Source organism: Buteo buteo, chromosome 12, assembly GCF_964188355.1.
Source record: "Buteo buteo chromosome 12, bButBut1.hap1.1, whole genome shotgun sequence".
Taxonomy (NCBI): domain Eukaryota; kingdom Metazoa; phylum Chordata; class Aves; order Accipitriformes; family Accipitridae; genus Buteo; species Buteo buteo.
In genome coordinates this window covers 41523006-41547399 of record NC_134182.1, presented here as the reverse complement: position 1 = coordinate 41547399, position 24394 = coordinate 41523006, and the positions used below count along the sequence as shown (strand labels likewise).

The 24394-nt window shown below is 41.4% G+C and overlaps 1 protein-coding gene across 2 annotated transcripts in view; it reads right to left on the bottom strand.

The window, feature by feature from the left end:
* The window catches only part of LRRTM4 (leucine rich repeat transmembrane neuronal 4), a 275432-nt gene that overhangs the window by 227163 nt on the left and 23875 nt on the right, over positions 1-24394 (bottom strand). For both annotated transcript variants that reach the window (XM_075042122.1, XM_075042120.1), the window contains exon 2: positions 6750-6893. The gene's annotated coding sequence lies outside the window, so the exon portion shown is untranslated. The remainder of the gene's footprint in view (positions 1-6749; positions 6894-24394) is intronic.

Below are 24394 nucleotides of genomic sequence, written 5' to 3'. Positions count from 1 at the left end.
TGACAGCCAAGAGCGCCGGTCTGGATTTCAGCAGGCTTCAGCCACAGACCTTGCGGTGGGATCCAGGGTACGACGCTTCGACAGCGTTTCACCTCCTGCTATTTGTCTGGCTGGCTTACGAGGGCTTGAATTAATTCCCACCCCGTTCAACAGAAAGATGTCAAAGGGATGTGGAGCAAGTGCAGTACCCCAGCGCGCTCCTTCAAGTCAGCGCTGGTTAGCCCCATTAACCAGAAGCAGCAGAGAAGACAAGCCCCAGGGGAGTCCCCCCCCGCCCCCAAACGTACCGTTTGTGGTTTCAAAGCAAACTCAGGCTTCTCAGAGGGCAGCACTGCGCTGATCCCGAACATTTTTAACCCGGGTTCCTAAAGCTGATGTAGTTGTGCTGTCTGGCCAGCTGCTCCCTCCTCTCCCTGTGCTACACAGACATCAGGTATTTTGAAAACAATCCCCCACCCAAATCTTCAGTTTAGATGCCAAAATGGTGGAAGTACTTTTTATCAAGTCTGTCAGGAGCTAACCATTATGAGTTATTTATTTTTAAAAATATTTTTTAAATATTTCTCATTATGACTAAAGAGTACCCTGCTCAGCATTTTACAGCCCATATCCCTTGAGGTTTCTGTGTACTACTACTCGTAATTCCACTCTATAACAAAAATGAAAATTGCATGAAACTCAAGGTCAGATTCTGAGCCCTTTTATTTTAGTTCCTTATTCCTGGCTTAGATAAAAACACCATTGCTTTCCCCTGCAATCCATTCCAAATGAAGTCACCGCTGCCCAGCCCCAGTACCTGGTCCCTGCATGATCTCCATTGGAGCAAATAGGTTGGGACACAGGATGGGCAAAGTAGTTCAACCCTATTTAAAAAAAAAAACAAACAAAAAACCCACAAAGCAATCCATAGAAGCCAACTTTTTGTCCCCTATATCTGCATCCAGACCGTAACATCCCAAAGCTTCTGAATAAAAAAATCTGGTTTTGTTTGTCCCATTATGAGAATTCATCACTATCTATAGATCAGAGATCGATTTCCATAAGAAAAATATTATAATTAATCACTATTTTTACTCTGAACTGGCTAGCAATATACACACATCCCTCAAACAAGATTCAGAACTTAATTATCATAAATGATGTTGAAAGTACTTTTTTCCATATCCCCATTAACTACATCTGCATTACAGTCAGTATCACTTTAGCTAGCATTCATATTTATTCATGATATAATTTCCTAATAAAGGTAAAAGCTAAAGTGTGCAGTTATTACACCTTGTATTGATAATTCTCCAGGAAGAGTCCATTTGAAACTTTGCCAGATCTGAGAGTGAACTCAGGAGAGAAATGTCTAAAGAAACTGTACCCATTTTCAGGGGATGTCTTTTCCTGGATCCTTCGATCCTACGAGAGCTGAAGCAGCACTGTCATAAGCTGTCCTACTGCCATATACTTACTGAGACTCAAAAGCCCCACGTTCCTACAAAAAAGTTTTAAATAATTTTGTTTTCATCAAAATCCTGTGATACTGTAATGGAAAATGTCACAAATTCCAAACCAGAAAACTCTAGTACCTGAGCTAAAACCAAGTGAGCTTTCACTCCACAGCATAAATGTGCACACCCCCCCCCTCTTTTTTTTACATTCTCTGATAAAATAGAAAACAAAATCATTTGAACATTTGCCAAAGAGGAAGAAATGGGAAAGTTTTAATCAGTCTAAATAAAACCTCATAGAAGAAAGGAGGATGAAAAGGCTTGTTTGTGGTTTTGATCCATTTCTTTAGAGTGGCGAGAGGTACGAGGTCTCTGCACGCAGCTCAGAGAAACCTGAAATGTTCTAAGTGCTCAGTTGATCTTCATCCAACTGGCAAAGTTTCCTGCCACCTGACCAAGAGTTACCTAGATAAATTATCCATACTAATAAGTTTGTGTGTCATGGGATCTATAGTTTTTCTTCCAGGTCAATGGATGTGTGCATGTGTAATTAAGTTTTTGATCAGTATCAACAGTTGTGATTATACATGTCAAGTGTGTGTATATATATACACACACACACACACACATATAGTCAAGTATGCTTGGAATTTTAGTCTTGAGCCTTTCAGCCTACCAGTTTGTTTCCGTGCACAAATACTTAAAAATTAACAACAATAAGTAGTATTTACATGGCCCGCTCACTTTGCAAAATGTACCAACACCAACAACCCTCGCGACCTGCCTATCGGGAAGAGAAGAACATACCTGTAATTTCCTGTAGTACCAGCTGTTCAGCTACTGGAGATTTACAGCCTTGAATAACTTCTCCTAGTAGCATTGGTGGTAGAACTACTGCTGGAAAGGAAATGAGCTAATGCTCTTTGGCCAATTTCTTATTTTCTGCCTATGGAGACCTCTAAGGTTTGCACTGCTCCTGCACAGTCTATTCAAAATACTCTTTAGTGAGAAAGACATGAGAAAAAATAAGCAAACTGAAGAGGTGCTTGGGCCTGTCCAAGGTATTGCCAGATCCACGTTTACAACGCTCATGACTCAGGCAGCAAATCGCACTTTATATTTCCCCTTGATCTACTCAGCCATTAGGTTGTATTTGAGTTGCATTTTCAAGGCTTTACAAAATCATTTAGACTTCTTGGATAGATTTAGAGGTTTCAGGCACAAAAAGAACAGTTACAGTCATCCAGACAGAATATAAAACAAGAATCCTCCCCAAAATATTTCCATAATAGACCCATAATTTCTGCGATGACCTCCATTTCATGAAGACGAGTGGCCTTTATTTGAAATCCACAAAGGCTAGCAGAGCCACCCAATTCCTGTGCAAGTTGCCGTTGTGTATAACAATCCGCACTGCTGAAGAGTTCTAAGCGTCAGAGCTCTTCGGAAGAGTCTGTATTCAGCTGGAGCCCCGCATCAGTGTCTTCCCCGACCAACTTCAACCTTACGTCAGCCACAACAGTCACACATAAGCCTTTACTGCCAACATCTCCCTTTTTATCAGGTGCTAATGTAACCTGCCGATGCGTACGACAGCTCCCCCAATGTGCAACCAAAGGCACAACTCTGTTACAGCCTCTAACTAAAAAATTTTTGCTTTTTATTATAACTAGGAAGGCTGATACGACTCGAAGCGTAGAATCAGATTGTCTCAGCTGCGGTGATCCCAGCTTCAGCCTCTGCATCTCATCCAAGATGGCAGATAACACTCCAGGACAAGCTGGACTCCACACTAGCCCAAATACTGGTTTTAGATGTCTTGAGCTTTTTTTCAACCATTATTCTCACAGGCATATCATCTTCACCAAGATGCATTTCCTCTTCGTTTAATTAAGGTTTTATTTAAATTTTTCTCAGACTTCAAGTAACTATTTTTATTTATAAAATTATCTGTTTTGTGACAAATGTCTAATCTCAGCTCTAATTGCTTTTAAAGCATCTAACAGCCTTAGCAAACCCAATCTAAAAATAAACAGGCAGCCCAACAATACAAATACTGCATATCCTAAGATTAACTAGAGCATAACTCCTCCTCAGATGCAAGCCCTGTTTTTCTATCCAAGTGCCAGTTCCTTAGTTTATGCCTCTAACAAATAGTTTGCATGATCATATATCAGAATTTGCTGGCAGCATGATATAGCCAAAAGATGATTAAGATGTTTACTGCTGTCAACATTTGGGAGACTGAACTGAAAAGATGGTTGCAACCACAACAGTTCGACTACCCTCCGTGTTAGCTGGGTGTGTGGTCCACTGGACAAAGTGGAAAACAAAATGCTGGCACTGTTTTTCTGGAGAAGGTAGAAGCCTACCTGTAATCCCCGAGTGCTATCGAGGCAGAGAGATATTTAATTAAAGATAACAAGAAGTAAGAGACCATTCCAGCTGGACAATTACTCAACACGGGACTGACTACACACTTCATTAAGAGACTGTTAGAGGTACAAGTCATGTCCATGTTATCGGGAACTGCATCTTTAAGCAAATTTCTTCCCAGCTCTGGGATTCAGGGTGAGGAGTTGCCCATTATCAGGCAGGGGCTGTCGCAATTGCCCACTCATTAAAGGGAATCTCACTCTACGCTGTGAGTCCAAGGAGATTGCTGAATAGAAGATCTTATCACGGATGCATCATTGCTTCCAAAAGTGCAAAGTACTTCACACACTAAAATGTTTTATGTTTCCCAGCACTGAGGATAGAGGGAAGATTTTGTTCATGCCCTCAGTAGGGACACCACTACACAGAGCCCACTCATATAAGATCTTGCACAGACATGTGGGATCTTGTTCTCCTATAACGCCACATGTTTTGCCCTCTTTGGCCTCAGCTACAGCACTCTCCCATCAGTCACTCTTTCCAGCTACTTAGCATTATCGCCAATGGAAGTTATTGACAGCTCCAATTAGCCTGTTTAGCTTTCAAGTAAAGATCGTCAAGTCACTGCATTCAAAATGAACTTGACAATTCTATAGGCTAAAAATGTGTATAAATTCTCCAAGCTAATCTGGCACATTTTGAATGAAACAGATGTGTCCACATTTGGTGTGTACGAGTAATGTACATACACAGATAAACAGGAGCCTTTACGTATGTAAATGGGCGTATGTACTTCATGAACTAGCTTGCACATCAAATTTTGCTTAACATGTACTTTGCACAATGCTGCTGAAATGAGGAGGACTGCAGACATCTGTATGAAGTTAATTGGCAAGCCTTTCAAAAGACAACTTCCTTCAATGCAATTTTACAGGCAAAACAATAATTAGGGGGGCACAACTTTCTGATTTCTAAGGTGTCTATATTGAGTTTTGCAACATATCTGCAAATGAGTGCCAGTTAAGGACAAAAGGGAAACAGGACCCTGCCTACCTAAATTGTTTTAGGCGGGTCCCCCGGAAAACTGAGCATTTGGGGTGAGCCCAGAAGCAGGTGCAGGAGGACAGGGACAGACAGAGAGGGTGCGTTCATGCATGCATTTCAGTTCTCCAAAGTAATCAATTCTTTTATACTTGAGTGACAGCATGAGCCAAATCCATCCAATATCTGCTTCTGCAGTTTCTGACCCACAAAGACTCCTAAACCTTCTGGGTTTTTCTGCTATGAAGGGTTGTTACAATGCTGTAAAGATGACACCCAGCCTCTTTGGTGACAGAGCCATCCTCTCCAAGACGTGTACTAGCACAGCTAAATGGATTAAAAAAAATCACGTCCTTCGCCCATGTTTCCTAACTAGTAAAACTTTTCAAGAATACACTGGTTAATAAAGGCACACAAGAAATCACCACATCTTGCTTCTCTGCTTATACAGCAGCTAGCATAACGGGTCAGTATTTTGGCATATCTTCATCTCATTAATACATTTTAACTCATGGAGACCATTTCTGTAGGGATGACACCTTTCAGTACAGCTATGTGAACCAGCCAACAATAACAATTCAAATCACAGGATTAAACGCTACGAACTTAGGGTGGGTTTTTAGGGAAATGAGAACATGTTTCACTGTATCATCTTGAACACATGATTGCCTTACTTTTGTTAACATTCAGCTCCAGCGGAATGATTTGGTGATAAGGCCTACTTCGAGTCAATTTATCTGGGCTGTATTCACTTGCTTCCTTTTAATCTGGTCTCATTCACCAAGGCTGAAACAGATACACAACTCAGAAAGCAAATGCTGCAAATAAAGCTAGCGTGCTTCTTTGTTTCAAGTGCTACTGAACTCAGACCTTGGGTTTTCCTCTCCCCCTCTCTCCCCACTGCTAGTAAACTATGAATAAATTAGCAATTGGAGTGTAATGGCTGGAGCAACTTCATTAATATACTGTCATCCTGTGCAGAGGTACAATTTCTGACACTGAGGCTGTAATGTCCTGTGAATTATTGATGGAAGTGTATACATCCAAGTTCTTACCTTCAACTCTTCATATGCTAAGTGTTTAATTGTCAACAAATTCATGACCACTGCCATTTGGCTGGTATATTAAAACCAGCACACAATAAAACCCTTTCTGGATTCCTGAATGTGTTTCTCCACTGTTAAAGTATTGTCGATTTTAATGCAGCATATACAATCAGCAATACTGTTCCCCCACCTGTACGCATGGTGTCATGCATACAGTTAACAGAGAACTTGGCAGCTAAACAGAGATGCAGAGGGAACGTGACTGTCTCCCCATCTGACAGATGAAGAACTGAAACTTCAAAGGATTGACATGCCCAAAGTCTCACAAAATACCTGTACCAGACTTGGAACTGAACTGGCACATTGTCAGATTCCATCCCTGGCTTATCCACAACCATCCTTCTTGTAGTTCAACCAAGCTCTCAAGTTGCGACCAAAGAAAAAAAATCCCTGCAGGATACGGTCAAGTTCCCTAATCCTGGACTACATCAAATACTGTAGGTTAAAAGCCATACTGCCCATGAGCCACAGAAAAAGGAGGTGAACAGCGACAGAACAAGAGGCAATGAATACAAGTCACAGGACAGGAAATGGCAACTAGATGGAAGGAAGGATGTTTTCATCATGGGGTGGTCACATACTAGAATAAGTTGCTCACAGAGGTTGTGGGATCTCTACCCTTGGAAATATTCAAAACCAGACTGGACATGGGCTGAAGTAACCTGGCCTAGTTGAACTGCTTTGAACAGGAGGGGCTGGACTACAGACGTCCAGAAGTCCCTTCCAGCATCAATTACTCTATAAAAGGAAACTAAGCACCCCAAACTTTTAGGGTGAGTTAGATACATACCTTAGTGCTTTTGTATAATTCTGTCGGGCATCAGTCAGCATGTTCAGCAAGTAAACAACTCTGTAAATCAGGACTGAAGTTCCTCATAGGATGCTCTCACATGAAAGGGTAGGCTTTCAAATGTGAAGTACCCACAACTGGAAACTGAAATGGAAAAAGAAAACGCTCAGCACTCAGTAAGTTTCATTCTTCCAGAACTCTGAATGACCTGATGGGTAAATAAACAACAAATGAATGCTTCAGTTACTGTCAACAGTTAATTCTCATTTAAGTGAAAGATTACGACTGATTTTAATTTGATATTGAATTGGATCTCTATGCAAATATATTCAAAACAGGAACTAGCCCCAAAATAGGATTTTTTTTTTAAATCAGTGTTTATTCCATCTGACCTATACAACCTGGAATACCATAAGCATTAATCCTTGCTATGGCTTTCATTTGTTCAGGAATTCAGAAAGGCTTTCTTAAATTTCTTCCCTCGTCATCCTACTTCCTATGCTCCTCAAACCCTGTTCATAGGAAGTTTCCAATCTACTTAAGCAGATTCATGACCCAGGTGATCAAGAGGGTAGATACCTACTGTAAGTACTTGCATTGACTATAAACTCCACAGACATTACCACCAAGTTGTTTTCTCACTAAGATGAATAAGAGCAGGAAAATACTGGCCTCTATCTAACTAGATATTGAAATTGTACGTAAACGTCAGTATAGTACATTCACACTGCGGGCAGTTTGTGGAACTGTGCTTAAAAGGCAAGACAGAAAGGCAGGCTACTAAGCATGATTTGCCAAAAAAAGATGTATTTCTACAAGCTTGCCCCTGCTTAAGTCCTAGCGTGGATGCAGGGACCCCAATCATAGAATCATTTAGGTTGGAAAAGCCTTTTAAGATCATCGAGTCCAACTGTAAGCCAGTGAAGGCTTCTATTAGTATTATCCCACAACTGCACTTCCAAGCACCAGCCATAGTATGAAATCTGTTTCTTTTATGCATTCAGAATCTGTTCAAAGGTAATTTCCTTTTTCATTCCTTGATTTCCACAGGAAAAAACTGAGAATGGCAGCTTGTAGCTGTTCCCCTTCTGAAAAATACTAGCAGAAGCCACTGGGATCCAGCTGCTGCTGCTGGTCATTTTTCCTGCATCATTAACTTCTCCTCCCTTCTTGTACGGCGGAGTGGAATGACAGCTGAAGGTTTTGTGGTATGAAAACTTTCTGATCCTGCCTTCTCTGTACCCATTGATGTCATCATGGCAGGTATACCTGCTGATCAAAGTTAACAAAGATGAGGCCTTATCATCACTAATTTTCATGCATTCGCAGCACTTGTAGGTGTCCTACTAGAAATTTTTTTCACTACGGAAGGATGGTGTTATTCATTTTTTCCACAGACTGCAGTGCAGCCTAGAGGCTTCAACCCAAAGCAAAACCTCACTGAGGGTATGAAAGCACACCAGGTTGCAAAGTACTTTTTCTGTACGTTGCTATCTGTATGATTGTTATTTAAATATAATATTATTTATTGTTTATATTGCAATGGCATTTAGAAGTCATCATCATGGACAAGGGTACCAGTTACTGTGCAGGCAGATTAAAAGATAGCATTGTTTGAGGAGCTAATAATATAAACGCAAAAAAAGCAAGAGGTGGATATAAATAAACTTGTTCCTACCACAGAAAAGTAGGAAACAGAACTGATCAGTGCAATACACAGTAGCATCACGTAGAGTTAAAATATTTAACTATTTATACATCTTCCACAAGGTAAAAAAGGAAACAGAAGAGTTTCAGAGGAAAAAAAAGCGATCATTCTTACAACAAATAACCCACAAAATCCTGTCTCAACTCAGGGATTCACCTGGGAAAGTATCATTCAGCAGGTTTTGGAAATATATCTTTCATAGTGTGGCCAGCAGGAGCAGGGAGGTGATCGTTCCCCTGTACTCAGCACTGGTGAGGCTGCACCTCGAGTCCTGTGTTCAGTTTTGGGCCCCTCACTACAGAAAGACATGGACGTGCTGGAGCCTGTCCAGAGAAGGGCAACCAGGTTGGTGAAGGGTCTGGAGCACAAGTCTTACAAGGAGCAGCTGAGGGAACTGGGGTTGTTCAGTCTGGAGAAGAGGAGGCTGAGGGGAGACCTGATCGCTCCCTACAACTACCTGAAAGAAGGGTGTAGTGAGGTGGGTGCTGGTCCCTTCTGTCAAGTAACTAGTGATAGGACGAGAGGAAATGGCCTCAAGTTGCACCAGGGGAGGTTTAGATCGGATATTAAAAATTTCTTTACTGAAAGGGTCATCAGGCATTGGAACAGGCTGCCCAGGGAAGTGGTGGAGTCACCGTCCCTGGAGGTATTCAAAAAGCACGTAGACAAGGCACTTCAGAACATGGATTAGTGGGCATGGTTGACGGTTGGACTTGATGATCTTGAAGGTCTTTTCCAACCTAAATGACTCTATGATTCTAAGCTAGTTAAATATAAACAAGTTTAACCTAAGGACCTTATATGACAAGCAAGTCCTAAAAGACAAAGCTTCTCTCAAATTTCCTTATGAAAAACTTATTTTGAACGCTTGAGTCATTACGAACAGGGACATGAAAAAAGGCTGAGAAAGCTCCCACAGGAGGCATGAAATGTGAAAGAAATACCAAGTGCACCAACAGGAAAATTTTGCCTTGCCACTTCTCATTACTACAGCTATTATCAGCGAGGTTAAAGCCTTGTCCAGAGCACCCTTTCCAGAGGCTGAGCATCCTTAAAACCAATTGACATCAAGGGCACTCAGCACCTCACAAAATCAAGCCTTACTTCCTCAGAGTAGTTACCAAAGAAGCCTCTTGTACAAGCACAGATTACACTTGGAATAAACAACTGAACACATTGTATAGGAGAGATACTTAATGTAGCTTTTTTTCAACTTGAAGATAATTTACAATGCTACAGTAATACATGGGCACTTACTGCAAGCCCCCTGAATGTTTTCAGAACAAAAATGAAAATAAAACTTAAGGCTGATTTACACAACCGCTAATCTGCATTTCTGAATGCTGCCATCATATATGAAATGCACTTGAAGGCAACTTGGGCCAAATTCTGACTTATCTAGGAGTAAATCCAAAGCAGCTCATGGCAAATCCTGCTCCCCCACACGGCTTCAAAAAAGCAGCGGAAAAACGCACTCTGTTTAGAAATAACTCCACCTGTTTCAGCACAGGCTTTCTAGCATTTCTCGCTCTCATTGCTAAGCGCATTGGCATGAAGAAGCTCATCTACTCCTGCTGCTTATTGCCGACCTGGAGTCACAGTTCTGTGGGTGTGCCATCGTAACTATTGCCCCCGTGGCAGCAGGGGCATCAGAACCATTGCCCCCACTTGCAGGTGCTTTCTGGTAAAGCCTTCTTACAGATCTGTAACTGTACAAAACAAATCATAGCCTATGTGTTGCAAGCATTTATCCGGAACTCGCAGCGAGACTGCCTATTGATTTGACCCTACCAATTTTTGCTGTATTAGGCAAGTTTGGGTTGGGACAGCTGCCTGGACACAGGAGCCATTTAAAACATCAACAGCTGCTGGCAGCCCTTCACTAGGTGTTAGGTTTTTACTACATATGCTATTCCTTTAGAAGGCCCACACACGACAAAATCTTCATCAAAATCCTGTGGGACAGAACGCTGAAGCACTCTGCCTGGAGAGCACACCCTGTGTCCCGCTCCTGTTCACTTACCAACTGTATCCCGGGCTGCATCAAAAGCAGCGTGGCCAGCAGGTCGAGGGAGGGGATTCTCCCCCTCCACTCCGCTCTCGTGAGACCCCCCCCTGCAGTCCTGCGTCCAGCTCTGGGGCTCCCAACACAAGAAGGTCGTGGCCCTGTTGGAGCGAGTCCAGAGGAGGCACACCGAGATGATCAGAGGGCTGGAGCACCTCTCCTGTGAAGACAGGCTGAGAGAGTTGGGCTTGTTCAGCCCGGAGAAGAGAAGGCTCCGGGGAGACCTTCGAGCAGCCTGCCAGTACCTAAAGGGGGCTACAAGGGAGCCGGAGGGGGACTTTTTACAAGGGCGTGTAGTGATACGACAAGGGGTAATGGCTTTAAACCGAAAGAGGGGAGATTTAGGTTAGATGTAAGGAAGAAGTTCTTCCCGGTGAGGGCGGTGAGGCCCCAGAACAGGCTGCCCAGGGAGGTTGTGGCTGCCCCATCCCTGGCAGCGTCCAAGGCCAGGTTGGATGGGGCTTGGAGCAACCTGGGCTGGTGGAAGGGGTCCCTGCCCACGGCAGGGGGCTGGAACTAGATGGTCTTTAAGGTCCCTTCCAACCCAAACGATTCTATGATTCTATGACAGAAGAGTGAAGTAGTGCAAATTATGAGAAGTAACCATTTAATCACTAAATAGTAGAAATCCAAACCATATAACAATCTAAAGAGTACAGAAGAGTGGGCATAAAGCCATTTAAAAAATAAAACATATTAGCCAGAAAAGGGAGTGAAAGAACCAGCAATGGTCACCCCTGTTATCCACATGTTTGTCAGAGGAAATGCTTTGTTATTCAAAAGTGGTGGGTAATTGTCTGTACAATTTCATCCTCCAGGACTTAGACTGCACTAAGCCACAAAGCCTTGCTTGTAAAGAAACGTATTGCAGTTGAAAAATACTGTATCCTTTGCTATTCTGCTGCGTATACTCATTTTGAGTAAAAGCAAGTAATCACACAGTCTAAGAGACTGTCACTGATGAACCCTGAAATAGCCACTTAGCAGAAACCACAAGCAAAAGCAAAAATAAAGGTCATTTATTTAATTTTGAAATTTACCTCACTCCTTGCAGTGTACTAAATAAGCTATAAGGGTGACAATTAATTGAACTGGATGCACATCCTGCCAACCAGGGAAAAACCCCACCTTTTATTCGCCTCTAACCTTTCTTATGTTCATGACAATGTCTGCATTTTCTCACTTTAAAAAACAAACAAGTCAATGTAAGCATGGCTGGAAGGCTAAGATGATTACGGGATAATTCGTGTTTGCAAGAGCAAACAAAATCAATTGCAATTGTTTAGGAACCGAGCACATTAAATGGTGGTGAAAAGATAGTTGCTGGACTTTTACAACATGGCTCTTTTTAATCCCAACCACGATAAGGGATAGACTGACAAACACCCTTAGGAACTGTTTTAGAAATGTACACACTGTCCTATCCACAGCGGTAATGGGGGAAGTTGTGTGTGCCTGCTGCAGGTGAAACAAAAGCGGATTTGGACAATACTTAAAAACCAACAACAAAGACCCAATCCCTCCTGAAAAACAATACGAGAGAGAGAGAAAAATTGATTGGTTCAGGAAGTCAATTGAATTCTCTGTTATAACAGATTAAATACAGAATTACTCAATTAACTTCAGATTAATTATGCCTTTCAGGTAAACATGACGACTGTCATCTTGGCTAACGTGAGGCACTGAATCACAAGGTATCGAATCAACTGCTTCTCACCCTGACAACAAGACCTTGTTAGCAATCTCAAAAGCCCAAATCATTCCCCTTTGCATATATACACCAAACGCCTTCCACTGACTGGATACACACAGTTCACAATTCCTGTTCTGTCCTGTAGATTTCACTTGTTTTTTTCCTACGAGGTGCTCATTCTTGGGGGGGGGGTGTTAAATCAAGTACATTGTTGCCCAAGCTTTAGTTACATACCATATGAATTTTAACTCTTGGTCTCTGCTTGAAACTAGAAATGTGAAAAGAAAACTAGATCAAATCAGAAGGACGTCAGCAAGGACAGGCAGAGAGCCGGGACTACTGAGCCTCAGGAAGAGAAGGTTCAGGAGAACGTGCCCGAGTACCGGATGGGAAGGAGTCGAGGTGACGGAGCCAGACCCCTCGAGCTGCCAGCGACAGGGCGGGAGGTGATCGGCACAAACCGAAACATGGGAAATGGCATTTGAACGTAAGAAAAAGCTTTTTACTGTGAAGAGGTTTCCTGTGAAGGGTTTATACTTCAGAAGAGGCTGCCCAAAGAGGTCGTGGAGACTCCATTTTGGGAAATACAACTCAGGAGGACAGAGTCCTGGGCAAAAAGCTCTATAGCTGCTCCTCCTCTGAGCAGGGGACTGGGACTGGGCGATCTCTAGAGACCCCTTCCAGCCACAACTGTACCGTGGTTCTCCGAGCAGGATTAAAACTGCAGCTCTGTATGTTGGTAATCCCCCCGTAATACACATTATACAGGTAATGAAGGAACTTCAAGGTGCCTGAGGAACGGGAAAAGAAAAAAGTTCTCAAGTAATGTGTCTGGGTTTAATTATTTATGGTGATGCTTGATGGTCTCATTACCGGGTCACACATGACCTCTGGGTAGTGTCTTCATCCTTCCAGATTAATAAGTTATTGTGACACAAATAACTTTGGCAATTACTTCGTCTTTAGTGCCACAGAAATGTCTATTTTTCGCTGAGGAAAAAAGGTTGATTTTAACACAAGCAAATGTCCTTTAGAAACAGACAGTATCATTATACTCATGAGGCCAATTATTCATTCTTTATTCTTTTTTTTTTTATCCTAGTTTTATGCTTTATAAGACTAGGGCAAGTTGTGAGGCATTATCTTTACTGAGGTCCTTTAGATAGTCTACACAAAATGCCTGAGAGTATTTTAACATGTAAAAAATTTTTCAGACTGTTGTAAAATATGTGCACTGTTAGGAAGCACCCATTTTTAAGGCGCTGATTCTTATTCTAACTTAATAAATTAATGTCCTTTCTTATTTATCTTCAGAACTCCTCCATAACATTGAATTACTTGCTCTTTAAGGACAGCTAGATTACAGAACATCAATTTCCTGGAAATTACAATCTTCCGGGGAAAAAGAAAAAAAACCAACCCAAACCTCAAATTAAGAAAAGTCAAAGTGTCATACAGATCAAACTCTGCATTATTTCAGTACAGAAACACTAAACTATATTGCATACCCAGGTAAATACCATAGGAATTAAATACTTACCTAAATAATACAACATGGGCTTGTACTTGAACCTGAAAGGAGAAAGTAGAGGATTCCAAAATCCTCTCCTGAAATGAACAAAAACAGTCTTTTTTTTTTTTCCTGATAAGACGACTGTATTTTTCAACTGAAAATGTCTCCAACAGCAATCTGCAGCTAACGCAACTGCTGCCCCTACCTCTCACATCAGCAGAGGAAATTATATTCTTGGCTACACCCTCTGAATAGCAGACATGTCTCCCTAGGGTGCCACATTATTTAAGCACTGGGCATATTCATCAGAGGGCTGACAAAGAGGGACCCTCTATGAATTATTTTCAGAGATTACTTTCAGCATCTGATCACCCCATTTTGCATCTTTGATTTTCAGTCCCACAAGCAAACCACACTTGGCAGGTTTCACATTCAGCAGCGGTGAGTTCTTTCATCCTCTGAACGTGACGCTGCAGGGCTGGCTCACCCGCTCCCGGCAGGGCTGAATTTCTTGGTGATCTTCATCAGGCAGGGCAAACACCCGATGCACGAAGCAACAATGCTCAAGATCATTCCAAGAAAACCATTCAGTGAAGGGGGGGGCTAGCTGCACGCACTGGCAGCTGGCAAAACTCCGTCTGATAGATACTGAAAGAACGCAGCTAAGGGGGGAGGAGGGGATATCTTTGTAGCTGGCTTCTTCCCACCTCTGTCCAAGGAGGTGCTTTTATTTAGTTGGAATGCTTGCATCTTCAGCTACCACAGACACCTCTGAAAATCTCCCTCATCGCTTTTAATGCTAGTTCCCACCCTTGCAACTGTTTGTCAGGCTCTAGAAGGCCATCATCTGGGGTTAAATTCTCACATAGCACGAGAGCGATTCAAGATTATGCTCAGCAACAAATGCCTTGAGGAGAAAAAAGCAAGAATCCACTGTAGGATATTATGTGATCCGTAACTATGTCAGTCAACATTCAATTGTGATTATGAATGCCCTAAAAATGCTGACCTACACTAATCTGGAAAAAAAAAAAAAACAATCCAGGAAATAAAGTAGGGGAAAACACAGAGCAAAAAACATCATTCATCAGACAGTGTGGGATGAACCCGGAAATTTGGTTTCTATTTCTGGCTACATCTTGACAAGTTACCTCCCCTGTCTGTTCTCACCTTTCCTCTTACTAGGACAAGGTTTTTCTCTTTCAACTAGTTCGGTATGATTAATGCTGCGCTGGCATCTAAGAGTGTAAACTGCAGGTTATGTACAGAGAACCTCAAGGATGTTCCCTACGCAAAAGAAAGCGGCACAAGACACCCATGAACTTGCCTGGCCTCTGATAATGCTGGCTTATCAATAAAATTCTGGAATTTAAGCAAAGCAAAGACAGTATCATGCTGAGAAATGTTTAACATCACTCTTCTCAACAGTGCTTGCTCAGTAAGTCTATGTTCATCAGGGACCTAAATACAGAATCACACAAGAATCTAGGAAAGCTCTTCCACGGTGAACAAAATCTACTAAGTAAATAATGTTTTCTCACATTTATAAAAATTTCTATTTACAAGAGTGAAATACTTCTGAAAAGGCTGCTTTAGTCTATTATTTAAACAGTAGCTTTACAGATGCCCCCAAACCTGCAGTTCATAAGGAAATGTGTTCTGTTAACGCATTTACTTACCTGAGAGGTTGGAAGTGCCCCTCACAACTGTGTTGGGTTTTACAGGTTTTTAATAAAATCAAATACAGAACCTTGCCTTTATACTCATCATCTAGGCAGCGCGCTTAAATAGCTCCTCAGGAGCTGCTGTGGCCTGTCCTATCCATAGTGCTATACATTCAGTAGAAATTGTTCCCGGGACTCACTTTTTTCTCCCCTTGAGGGGTGGGGGAGGTAAGCATTGCACTGCTTACACAGCAGGCCAAAACACAGTAACTACAATAAACCGGTTGTCAAAATCAGTTGTCTTGAAAAAGACTAAAACAGAAAGCAAAATTTTAAAAAGAGAAAGAAAAAAGACCAAGAAACAGTAAAGCTTTCCCTCTCAGTTAAAAAAACCTGATCCCAAACATAGAATGCCAGTGTTGGGGTCTCCTCCACCTGGCTTTCCCAAGGCAAATGTGATGATCAAGTTGGGTGTCAAAGCACCAGTCATTTCCATGGTTTCCTGGCTCCAAGCATCCCACTGGACACGTAAAATGACAGCGTACATCTTGGATTACTGAGGATTCAGGAAAACGGGAAAGTTCAGCTGAGGAATACCCGGTTGGATGAGACAGCAAATCCCCACGGTTTGGAGCTTTGGAGAACTGGAACATCCTCCGTGACGTGCTCCATATCATCTCCAAGTTGTACAACTGTTTTGGCAAAATTTGCTTCAGCTCTTTTAGTTTCTAACGGTAATGATGAAGAATCTCTTTTGAACTTTCAAATTCAGTCTCAAATCAATCCCCCAAAACTCCAAGGCTACACCTTGCATCCCTTCGCATAACTATTCCATTAAAATGCACTGTTTCCTAAAAGATTAATAACAAGTAGAGCTCATTGAACAGCTACATCATCCTAATAGCTACAAGAGAGGGATCTGAAGAAAATGGGTATCTGGATTCCAACTTCATCAAAGATTAGAGTACTTGCCAAATTGAGTCCTTGCTTATTTCTGGCTTAACTATATTAAACAGGGATATATGCATTCAAAATACACCTTTTATTTGAAAAGATCCTGATAAAAACATACCTAAGTTCATGTCCTTGTTGCCGCCACTAGCACAGAACTTAGTCGAAAGTGACATCCCGCATAGGCACCTCTGAGGCATCTCACAGTGAAGCGAATACGTTACGATAATCAGATCATGCTGTAATTTACTCTACACACATCACCTGCCTCCCTGCAGATTTCAGACCTGTAATAATGGACCACTTGAGTTCAGAGAAATCAGATGTTTGTCAAAAGGTTCTGCAGATTGCTTTCATTTAGGCCTCAATTCAGCAAAGCATTTCAAATATGCTTACCTTTAACATATGGTTAAACCCCACTGAAGCCATTCATACATGCTTAAGTGCTGTACTGAAGAGGACTGGAAGTAAGCATGTCTGAAAAGTAGAACAGCTAGGTATGTATTGAATGGGTCTAGCTTTCTACAACAATGCGGAGTTATTCAGTCTCCTGTTACTACAACGACAGACAATTCCTTATGGCACTATTACATAAGGAAATCTGATTTTTAAAAAAATTATCTACTTTCTAGAGCTCTGGGAAGCCTCTGTTCATTGGTAAAATACAAATATATTACAAGAGACAATAACGGCCAAGGGTCAACATTTTCCTCCCATCCTATGCAACTGCTAGTGCCTACGTTTTCTTAGGGCATGGCTGACCCATGTGCAAAAAAACCAGAGCAGTGACATTTGAGCCACAGACTAATTCCTCCCAGAACTCAAAGCAACAGAGTCATGTCAGCACAACACTGTGTCTAGATTAATTAGCTTTGCTGAGAGGCAGAGCTAATTAGACCATGCACTGCCCTACTACCACTATACTGCTTTTAGACAAATCAGCCTGCTCTAACCCGCTCCACAGAGTGTGGACACAACCTAGCAGACGTGGCCCTCAGCAGAGATCGAAGCTAACACGTTAAGAAAATTGTATGAGGAGGTTCACGTAGCGTCCTTTTTAGTGCTGACAGGACAATGACTGCTACGTCCCAATCAGTAGGGACAAACAGGAAAAAATGTCCTTACAATAATTAATGCCGTGGATAATAACAGCATTGATTCGAGTAGGAAATACTAATTCAGGACATTCAAATTTCAGCCATTTTTAGCATACCCTCTTCTGTCACCCTCACCTCTGCCATCTCCCTGACTGTTCGTGCTGCTTAGCCCGAGTGTTCTTTGCAAGTCTCAGAGCTGCTTTGCTGGACAGATGAAAGGTTCATTTACATGCCTGTAGCAGCTGTAGTGGAATTAATATTGGTCTCATTATCTTAGCTTAGGATGTACAAGCCACTGGTTTTGCAATGCATACTGATGCAATAAAGAGAGGGGAAGAAGGAAAAGAAAGCTGGCTATTTCCATTACGAATGATACGGCAAAGAGTTGAGGAAATCCTCGAAAGGAGAGAGTTAATCTGGAGTAATACCCTGAAAGCTAATAGCACCTAATGCAATTTATTAAAAGAAATCTGTTGAAGTACGCAGTCTATGCCACAGTAGTTTTAATTAAAAGGTGGAAGAAAAGTGAAATCATTTATCCAAATCATCCTTCTTAAAGTTAGGGCCCAGTTTTGAACTATCCATTTCCATACATCCACAGTATGGGCATTACCAACTCCAAGATTTAAAAATTCAAGAGACTATTAAAAAAAGATTTATCGGTTGCTGCTGTTTAATGAGCCAGTAGGATTCATTTAGGTCAGCTTTTTCAAACTTTTGTCCTACAATTACATAGAAAAAAATCACTGTCTTGGGGCAGGGGGGTGTTAATATGCATCAAATAGTTTGGACATTAAGAAAACTACTGGGTATCATGGAACTTCTCCACAACATCAGAAATTGTCAGCACTCAACTACCAAAGGCGAGGGAAGGGAATGGAAGGTTCAGGTAGACTTCAGCAGTCAGACCATGATGCTGTACTCCTTCACGTATCATCTACTGTATGCGGGAACATACCCTCAGACACAGGCTCCTACAATCAGAGGTAGAAGAATACTTCTGTTCATTGGTGTCCATGCTTTATGCAGAGAGACACCTCGAAAAAAACACCTCGCAACAAGACACTGCTAAGTTATAATGAATCTAGACTTTTCCCATTCACTAATTATGACACTACCTTTTGAGATCATCTGGCATAAAGATACAAGGCCTGATTCACAGCCCAGTCGAGTCAGTCAGTCTCTTCAATTGATTTCAATGGATCTAGACCAATCCCATCAGTATGCTGTGAAACATCTAACAAAATAGGATTTAAAGCTGAGTGCACAATGAAGAAATGTACCAATTGTTTAATGATTGATGAGAGAAATGTCAGATGAATTATTTGCCAAATGATACTAGTCCATCTGTTACAGAATTTTGCATGTAATGACAGAAAGAAATTAATTATATCTAGTTCATATATAGAAACATTCTAAATTGCGAATCTCAGCTCTTTTCATAAACAAGTCCAGCGTCATTATCTCCATTATCCAAGTACAAAAACTGAAGCGTTAGTGGAAGGGTAGTCACAAGCCCTAACTTTAGAGACGTTAAGTTGCCTAAATTAGGAAGCAAGTCTAACATAGCATAGTCAGTGAAAGGAATGATGGGCTACTCCAGAAGCAATTCGAAATTCACTCCTTTCTCTGTGAATTACAGAGAAAGCTTCCTATCTCTAGTTGAGGGTGCCTGAAATTAAGTGATGCAAGTGCCCCCCCCCTCCCCCCCCAAATTGCTTTCTCAAATCATCTAGCAGGACACTGGTAGAACCAGAAAAATTCAGGTCTGTTGAGTCACAGACCTCACTCCCTCCGCAGAGCCGAATGGCCTGTTTGCCAGATACTGATTTTTTATGCAACTTCAGTTGCCTCAATTCCAAATTCCACTGGTGTGTTAGATCAAAGTGTGTTTGAATGTAATACCATTCAGATTTCAGTAACATTGGAACTGCATCACTCACTACTTTTTTCCCCTAAGTTAACTGTTTGTTCCCTCTCTAATGTGCTTTTAAAGAATAAAAAGCACACATCTTTTCCACTACGTTCTCACTCCACTTTCTCCAAAAGTTTGACTACTCATATGTATCTTCCAATCCCTTCATCTACTTGGATTTCTCAGAGTGAGAAAATTGCTTCCAATGAAGCAATGCAATTCTCAAGACACTAAATTTCATGAGATTTAGAATGACACACCCCTCCCAATGAAATTCAGAATTTCTAAGACTGTTCTATCACTAGGAAAAAAAACCAAACCAAACCAAAAACCTGCAATAGGAGGAGTATCACTGCGTCACAGCGTTTAAATGTACAGTCAGTAGTGCAATGTACTGAAAGTAACTGAAAGGCACCAAAAGGCAAAATATAAACATCTAACCTTCCTTTTAGTCTGGGAACAACAATTTTACCCTGAGCAACATTCTGCCCTGAATCGCTCTTGACTGCAGTTAAAACAACATTTTACCTCAGACATTTCATACAGGCAGAGATCGTATCATCTCTGTGCAGTGCCAGGCTTTGGAGATCTTTAGATTCAGGAGGGTCCCTCCAGTCTGCCTCCAGCCAAATATTCTTTGCCGTATTTCATAGCCGTCCACATTTCTATACAAATAAAAAAATCCAAAGCAGTAACTTGGCCTATTATAACCTTACTACGCTTGCTCCTCATTTTTAATTCAACTTTCTACTTTGACTGCAGAAGACAATCCTTCTCTACAGCCAATGAAAAATTCACGAGATGTAGAAAGGAGAGTTTGAAAGCAACTCAGTACAGAATGATTAGGCAAAACCAGGATTTAGTCTAGGATTGAGTATGTCACTGGGTAGGTCTACTTCTGCTAAGCCAGGGAATTATAAATCATTCTAAATACAAGATTTCAGATAGCAGATTTTCGGCTTGTGGGAGAAGGTTAGGGCAGCTTAAGTTCCACTTGTAGGGGAAACCTTGCTGATAAAAACTGCTGAGGCGGATGCACTGAAAGACAACAGATCAACCTCGTCATCTCTCTTTCAATGCCGCTGTCACCTCTTTTGTGGACGTTCTCTCTGAGGCCTCTAGCAAAGAAGCGCACCAGATACTCAACTCTGTGTCAGAGTGAAGACGGATTCCTAATAGGGTTAATTAGATTGAAGACCCGGTTTCTATGAAGTACCAGTTCCTTGTGAATGAATCCTAAATTACGCATCTAGGGAAAGATTTCAAAGGACAAGGAAGAGATCATCATGTCAAGGAAATCCAAATGGATTTAGGACGGCCAGAACGCAGCTTCCACAGCAGTTTGTAACACAGACGTTTTTCCACGGCAAAGCCTGTGTCTCTGAGTTTCTGTTAGTGGTCAGCAGATCCAACAGCACACTTAATATACTGCTTAGCTGCAAGCAAGCTGGATTCTCCAAGCCTACTCATATGCTTAATGCTAAGAATGCTTTGGGTTTTGATTAAGTCTATCCCAACCATCTTTTCAAAAAATGATGCAACCAATGAACATTAAAAATTATAATACTGTTTCCAATTACTCAGGTATTGCCAGAAGGCTCTGCGTTTATTTTGAATGCATAAGCGACTGATTATCAGAAGAAATAAATCCCATACATTAAAGATGAACTGATTTCAGAAAAATGGTGATTCAAGAATTTACAGATTTGATCAAAGCGCATGAAGGAGACTGAAAAGATTCCTACTGATGTTGCTTGCCATTGGATTAAACCATGAGCAAAGATGAACTCTTAAGTACTCAAACTAAATATTAGAGGTCCTCGAATTTCTTCTGCTGATGAAAATAATGTGGTCCCTTATCTGTCAGTGTATCTTTATAATGCACACACACAAATATTAGTGTACTATCAGTGCTGCTAAAATGGGAAAACCACACCCATTAAGACCGAGGACATGTCAGTAAATGTCTGTAGGCACCATCTGCCACCGAGCTCTTTTCATAAATCCATCTGCTGTTAATTTCTTTCTTCCCCAGACCTGTCTGGCCAAGTCAGATGCACTGAGAATCCAAAGGCTGGAAAGGTTAAGCGACAGCATTTGCTCTCTTTTGGTAAGGTATTTCTCTCTTTTGGTAAGCAAAGATCACCAGTTTTAAAAAATCTGGATCACATGTGGAAGCAGCACGGCTCAGACAAGCTGCGTAAAATGATAAAATATTTCTGTGCCCTTTATACACTGCTGAAATTAAGTATCTGTAGTGAGTTGGATCATACTGCCAGCATTGCTGCACTGGGAAAGATTTGGTTTGTCTGTTGTTTCTTCTTTTGAGCGGAGAAAATGATGGGGAAAGACATCAGGTAAAGAGAGGAAGAGCAGCAAGGAAGGAGATGAGGGAGGAAAAAAAGTATATATATATATACATATATACACACACACACGCTGTCTGGTCCTGAAATATTGAATCCGAGAGATGTAGCATCACTGACAAAATACTGCTTTTGTCAACTTAGTTCACATCATCTGAGGAACTCGTGTAGCAATGCCAACAGAAAAAGTTTTGTTGGCATATGCTGTAGTTCTACAGGGAGAATCTGCCAACATAGTTTTGCAGAAATAATTATAAAAGCAAAGATGTGTCTTTGCTACCCTTCAGCTCCTGAATCCGAGAGCTCACATATATTATCCCCACTCCTTTCTCTATTACCTCCAAACACAATCTTGGAACACGGAAAGAGAACTATGACAAATTAAAGGAAGTTTAGCGTTCTCATCTGATTACTGGCTGCAAATTAGGTTTAGCAACAATGCCCAGGAATTGCATAGCAATAAAATAATCTCAAGCACCTCCCAATCTCCAGCAATAATTCAGCATCATTATAGCCATTTACAGATGAGTAACTTGAAGCACAAGGAAATCAGGTGCCTTTCCAACACGCTTGTCCACCGAGTGAGGCAGTGGCACACAGAAGAACAGTACCCTCATTTCAGAATGCCAGCCAATACATAATTGATAACATTCCCTGTTACCGCTTGCTCCCCCCCAAGTCTATTTAAATAGATTCAAGACAGAGACTGGAAGAGAGCAATGGCAGCTGTGAAATGCTCCTGCATCAGTTAGCAAGGTGGGACATACTCTCCTGATTAAAAAGTCTGCTCCCTTCAAGCCATTAGCAAAACTTCTGCAAGCCAGCACCCGCTATACCTGCCTCCTTCAAACCAGGCCAGTAGCACCCACGTTGGAGGGACGCTGTGGCATCCCACGAAGGCAGTAGGACCAGAGTCCCTGCTGTACAGCACCTCCTCACGGTGTTCAACTCCCATTGTCGCAGCAAAGAATCCCCAAGGAAGCGCGTGAGCTATGCACTGTTTGTTTGAATCAGCCAGCTGTGCCGCGCTTCAGCAAAACTGACTGTGGAAGTTGGTTGTTTGCAGAGAGGGTTCTAAAAAACCTAGGTTACATGGGAGAGGATAATTTCAGACTAAGGTAACATGGCCTGATTTTAATTATGTGATTAAATTAGTCACGAACAACAACTTGTATTTTGAAATAAATTCTGGCACTACATTTAAAAATGTATAGCCCTCAAAACCTAACAAGGTATGATGATTCCTACATTTTTATATGTTTTTTTCCAGAAATCATACAATTTTACATATCAGTACAGTGAATTTCAGCAGCTGCAAGCTTTGGATGTGGTGCTAAGCGTAAGAGTAGAAAAGTGGTGTGCTGCATGTAAGCCCTGTTCAATTTTCATAGTAGGGCATATAGAAGAGACTAGTACAGCTCTTTTGTTTAGGAACTAATCCTGTTGCTGGTAATAGGATTAGCATCAAGAACAGATGCGGAGTAATTCACGGTGCGTTTCTTCCAGATACAAAACTATGCAGAACGGTTATTCTACCAGTAGCAGAAAAGGTAAATGAATGCCTGCAGTTATCTCAAGCACAATGAAAACATGCAACCTTCCAGTGTGCACTCCACTCTTAGTACGTTTGCAGGAGACAGAATGCTAGTATGGGGACAAAGCAGAGGCAGTCATTGTCACGCTACAATGGCAGAAGCAGAAGACTAAAGTGTTCCTTAAGAAATGCTTCTTTTTTTAAAAAAAAAGTACTTTGTTAAGGTATTTTTACACTGTCATGCTGGAGATAATACCTTTGCTAGTGACTATCTTCAGGCTGCTTAAAAAACACCACGTCTTGAAATGACATTTCCATTAAAGTATATGTAATACCTATGTCACTCTTGGTTGCAGTCTGCTCTCTAAAATTCTCCTGTCCTGTTCTAAGAGAAATTGTTGACTAATAGAGTTCACTAATGTATTTCCAAGAAACTACAACCACAAAGGACAGAAATCACAATTTTCAGAGATTTCAGTTTTTATGTAAGGTACAGTCACACAGAACTGCTCAGATTTCACCGTACAAAACCTAAACTTCTTATGTGAGCATGCTGTTGATTTAGTTGTCATTCAATTATTTTCACATGGTAAACACAAACTGTGCTGTTTGGCTGCAGAAAATTGACACCAGGTTTTAATTATGAAATACGTTAGGACCAAAGCATGAACTGATTTCAGACTGATCGCAAAGGCACAGAGAGCTTTTCCTTAGCTTTATAGCCGATAGGTACCCAGCAATCTCGACGCTACTTTCACGGTACGCAGCCAACAGCAGCAATAGCAAGATGTTCTTGAGCCCAGATATACAGCAACACAAAGCTGTAGGGGTGTTTTACCAGAGAGGTTAGACTCCGTTTCTCCTCTTCTATATCATAACAAGAATCCATGGACCCAATTCCGTATTCAATGAGTTTGGAATGACTTCACGTAGCAAACCAGATTTATAGATTTCCACTAGTAAAGAAAATCTACCTCTCAAATATATTCTTAAGTGTAGAGGTGATGCTATAATTACCTTTACGTATAGTAAATAAGGAAGTAAAGCCCAGCAACGCCAGGCTTATGTTTGCTGCATCGGGTCCTAATGCATCCTGTCTGGTTTAGATTCTGGAGTACTAGATGAAAAACTACAATTAT